At 42.2% G+C, this 4,915-nt stretch overlaps 1 pseudogene across 1 annotated transcript; it reads right to left on the bottom strand.

Annotated features, from left to right (window-relative positions):
* Positions 1–3,374: 3,374 nt before the first annotated feature.
* On the bottom strand, positions 3,375–3,757 carry LOC306643097 (transcription initiation factor IIA subunit 2-like; annotated as a pseudogene). The gene has a single exon. The product of its transcript is annotated as a transcription initiation factor IIA subunit 2-like (transcript).
* Positions 3,758–4,915: the final 1,158 nt, after the last annotated feature.

The following is a 4,915-nucleotide window of genomic DNA, read 5'->3' as shown; positions in this document are numbered from 1 at the left end:
ATTTCCTCTTCAAAGCCCTGGTCATATGGGAAAGCAGAAAATCACAAAGCAGAGAGGATCCATTTCTCTAGAGTTTTCCACGCTGTTGCTTCACATTCAGTGAGCAGTGGGCAATGCTCCACAGGCCTCATTTGTAGTCCTGCTCCAAGAGACACGAGGAAGAAAACACAGCATGAGCTCTACCCCCATGCCTATCAAGATCCTCCCTACACGGAACTGAGCGGCCCCTCAGGGTGTGGGTACAGACACCACAGGCCTCTCCTGAGTCAGGTTCTGTCTCACCAGGTGTCTAGGGCAGTCCAGAGTGAAAGCAGAAATGACCATGGGCCAGGCACTGCCAGGTCCTCTCATGGACCCAAGTGGCAAGTTCTAAGTGGAAGGGAGTTAGTTGGACAGGAACCCCAAGGCTCCTGAAGGGACAAGTGCCACAGACAGCAATGCCAGTGGGCCAGTCAGAAGTAGGAGGGGGCAAGTTTCTGTCCCTTCTCCTGCCACCAGTCCTGTCCTTCATGAGGGGCAGAAAGGCTATGGACTGGGATTATTTCCACAGAAACCTCCTCAGAGACCCATACTGTTAGACCTCCACAGAGATTTTCACAAAATCCCTCTCAGACCCTCACTGCGAGACCCCCAGAATCCTCCACAGAAGCCTCCACAGAAACTCCCACAGAGACCTACACTGAAACACCCCCACGGAGATCTCCACAGAATCCCTGACAGAGACCCATACTGAGAAATACCCAGAGTCCTCCACAGACCTCCTAGGGGACTTCCACAGAGTCATAGAGTTAGATGCCCATCGTGAATTCCATAGACTCCCTCACAGACCCACACTGACAGATTTCCCAGAGTCTTTCACAAAAAACTCCCAAGAGACTCCTACAGAAACCCACACTGATAGACCCTTCCCAAAGATCTCCAGATTCCTGACAGAGACCCACAATGAGAGATCCCCAGAGTCCTCCACGGTGCCCTCAACACACACCCTCAGAGACTTCCATAGACCCAGAGACCTCACAAAATCCACATGGATCCATACACAGGCCCTACTGAGGCCCACATTGACAGACTCCAACAAAGACCCACACAGAGAACTTCACAGAGACCTCTGTCAGCTAACACAGAAAACACCTTACAAGGATTTCCCTTAAAAATAAGTAATAAATCCTCACCCAGATGTCAGAGAGACCTCCACACAGACCTCTGACAGAGACTTGCACTAAGAGATTTCAGAGACCTCTCATGGATACCTAAGGCAGAGACCTCCCACAGCAACTTCTCAATGCCACACAGACTTCACACAGCTCCCTCACAGAGACATCACTCAGCCTCCCAGGCCTTATGGAAGCTTCACAGATTCTCAGAGAGATCTCATAGAGACCCCTGAAAGATGACTATACAAGAAACCAGAGAGACAGTACAGGGACTCTCACTGCAACACCAAAATCTCTCAGAGATTTCCCAGAGATCTCACGAAGAGACCTCTAAGATACAACATGCATAGAGAGACTTTACATAGAACTTGTGCAGAAGCACCATAGGGTGATCTCCCTCATGTTACCAGGTGATGGCACAGTAACCTCTCAGGGAGACCTTACACAGGAATTCCCACAGGATCTCATAATGCCCCACAGACCCAGAGAACCTCCCACAGAGACTTTACATGTTTTCCACAGAGTTCTCCCATACGGAACTGACCCAGAGACAACAAAGACCTCCCCCTGCTCCAGAGTCCTGACAGAGATCTCTCACAAAGACCGCCTACAGTGCTTCCCAGACTTACAAGGAATTCCTCCTATACAGACAACCCACGGAGACAGTACATTAAGATATGTCACCACAACAGAGCCCTCACAGAAGATTCTTGCAGAGAATCCTCTACACCAAGCTCCAAAGAGACTTCATGTAGATTTCAAGAGACCCCACACAGGCACTTCATAGAGTTTCCAAAGAAATCTGATACATGGAGACCTTTCATCGAGACTTCCTATAGAGAGACCACAACCATTTTTCCTTCCTAGTGGCTCTGAAACCACTTAGCCAACTGGAAGCACAAGAGGAACACCGGCAGCCTTGTCCTGCCCCCAGAACCCCAAGACACTGAGACACGGAGACAGTGTCAACATGGCCTCCAAATGGTGTTCTCTACTTGGGAAAAATCCTCAGGAACTTAAGTTCCTTTGTAATGCCACTGCCTCTGAACAAAAGAACTGCAGATTCCAAATCCAGACCAGCAAAATTCCTTCCCCTACAAGTTTACACTAACCTTAGCTCTGGCCCCACAGTTAGAAAATCACAAGTTTTAAACACGAATAAATGCTGCCAACCTTCAGTGACAGAAATCTTCTTACTTGTCCAGCTTTACTGACAAATCAAATGTATCAATGTCACGTTTTATTTCATTGGAGACAAGAACTGAATTAAAGATGGTTGTCCACTTTGGAACCACAATAAAGACATGTAACAAAAGGACTCTAGGAATGAAATAAACCAGCAAAGAGGCATCTGGACTCACATCCACCTCCCAGGGGACAATCCAACTAGCACATTATTCTGCACATAGCAGGTAGTGTCAAGTTTGGAGAATTTGCTTTATTTTCAAATGAAACAAGAATCATGGAAAGATTTTTTTACAACTAGATTTCTGAAAATATTTTTATTGCATCCTCTGGGAAGACTATATATAATCCTCTACAGTGTATGTTTTCGTTCCTGAAATGTAGTAAAACCCTCAAATAATATTACACATTTCCAAAACATGAAATTTTAGTTAACATAGCTTACATTGATGGACTAAGTAGAAGATTTCATTTTGAAAAGAATTCTAAGACATGCACATTTTCTAAGACTCAGGCAGTCAAGTTCTGTTATTTATTCATTATAGGGCAAAAAAGCACACATTACTTCAAATAATTTAGAATTCTTCAAAATATATCACTAATTCACAGAGCCTAATGAAACTACTAGTAAGGAATATTTAAACATCTGAATTGAGAAAATTGTACATTTAATCATTTTTGTATGGGAATAATCCATAATGAAAAGTCTCATTTATTATACCTCAACACTTTCCAAAGGATGCAATTGGTAAGACTGAATATCTCTTTTTTCTTTTTCTGAGTTGTAAAATGAGTTTACTAAAGAATGTTCTTAAAAAGGCAACAACTTTTGATTCATTATTTAAAAAGTTATTTTTCATGCTGTATAATAAAGGTAATGTAATAGAATGTAGTTATAAGCTTCTTTTTGCTGGAATTCTCTGATAATATAGTACAGTGCAGTCATTTCAAAAGTCATTTTGAAAAGTCTCTTCCTTGCTCCTCTTCAAAAAGTGATAATAGTAATAGAAGATGCCCTAAAAAGTCTTTTTTTTCCTATTCATCCTGTAGTATGGAGCCAGTATTTTCACCATCGCAGGCTATAATTTCCACTTTATCCACTTTAATAAGTTCTGTCACGTTCCTGAATTCAACAACAATCAATTCAAAAGTACACACATTATCACAGAATCTGTATCATTTTTGTATGGGAATAATCCATACATTATTTGAGAGGCCCTGGAATTAACTCTGTTCCTGACTCTCTAAGACAATGCTGAGTTTATAACCTTATCAAACTAAAGCAGAACTTGAAGGGCAAATTGGGGTGGTGATCTGTTGAGTCTGTATGAGCTCATCTAGGCTCTCCTGAAGACTGTTTCCCAAAGTGGTATTTCTGTATAACTGATATGCCATGGCTTAGGAGGAAGAAAATGCTTTCTCTTTTTTCTTTTTTTTTAATTTATTTTTATTGTAAACAAATGGGATACATGTTGTTTCTGTCTGTACATGGAGTAACAGTATACCATTTGCGTAATCATACATTTACATAGGGTAAGGATGTTTGATTCATTCTGGTATTTTTTTCCTTCCCCCCATCCCTCCCACCCCACTTTTCCCACTGTACAGTCCCTCCTTCCTCCATTCTTGCACCCCTCCCACCCCCCATTATGTGTCATCATCCGCTTATCAGTGAGATCATTCGTCTTTTGGATTCACTTAGCATGATGTTCTCCAATTTCATCCATTTACCTGCAAATGCCATCATTTTATTATTCTTTATAGCTGAGTAATATTCCATTGTATATATATGCCACAGTTTCTTTACCCATTCATCAACTGAAGGACATCTAGGTTGGTTCCACAATCTGGCTATGGTGAATTGAGCAGCAATGAACATTGATGTGGCTGTATCTCTGAAGTATGCTGATTTTAAGTCCTTCGGGTATAGGCCGAGGAGTGGGATAGCTGGGACAAATGTTGGTTCCATTCCAAGCTTTCTGAGGAATCTCCACACTGCTTTCCAGAGTGGCTGCACTAATTTGCAGCCCCACCAACAATGTATGAGTGTGCCTTTTTCCCCACATCCTCTCCAACACCTATTGTTGCTTGTAATCTTGATAATCGCCATTCTAATTGGGGTGAGATGGAATCTCAGTGTAGTTTCGATTTGCAAGAAACTGCTTTTACTTTGGGTTTGCATTGATGTCAGAATCGGTGCACCAGGAACCTGGCTGGAGGTGCCCATCTTCCCAAGCACCTCTTCATACGCCACAGAAAGACTGCACATTTCTTATCACTTACAAGCAACCCAATGATTTTGTATCATTTATTTTAAAGACATCTGTCAAGAATGTGTCACTGGTTGGGTGTCTCAGACTATCCATCATGAAAGCATCAGAGTCCTTTCATTAAAAGGAGTGGAGATGACACAAGAGCTCTTTTAACGCTATTGGTTTCATCATTACCCTGTGTACATGTATGATTACATGAATGGTATGAATCTACATCATGCACAACCATAGAAACGAAAAGATGTACCCCATTTGTGTACAATGAATCAAAATGCAGACTGTAAAAAAATTTTTAAATAATTT

Source organism: Sciurus vulgaris, assembly GCF_902686455.1.
Source record: "Sciurus vulgaris genome assembly, chromosome: 13".
NCBI lineage: Eukaryota > Metazoa > Chordata > Mammalia > Rodentia > Sciuridae > Sciurus > Sciurus vulgaris.
The sequence above is the reverse complement of the archived record's forward strand: the minus strand, read 5'-3'. Positions and strand labels throughout refer to the sequence as shown.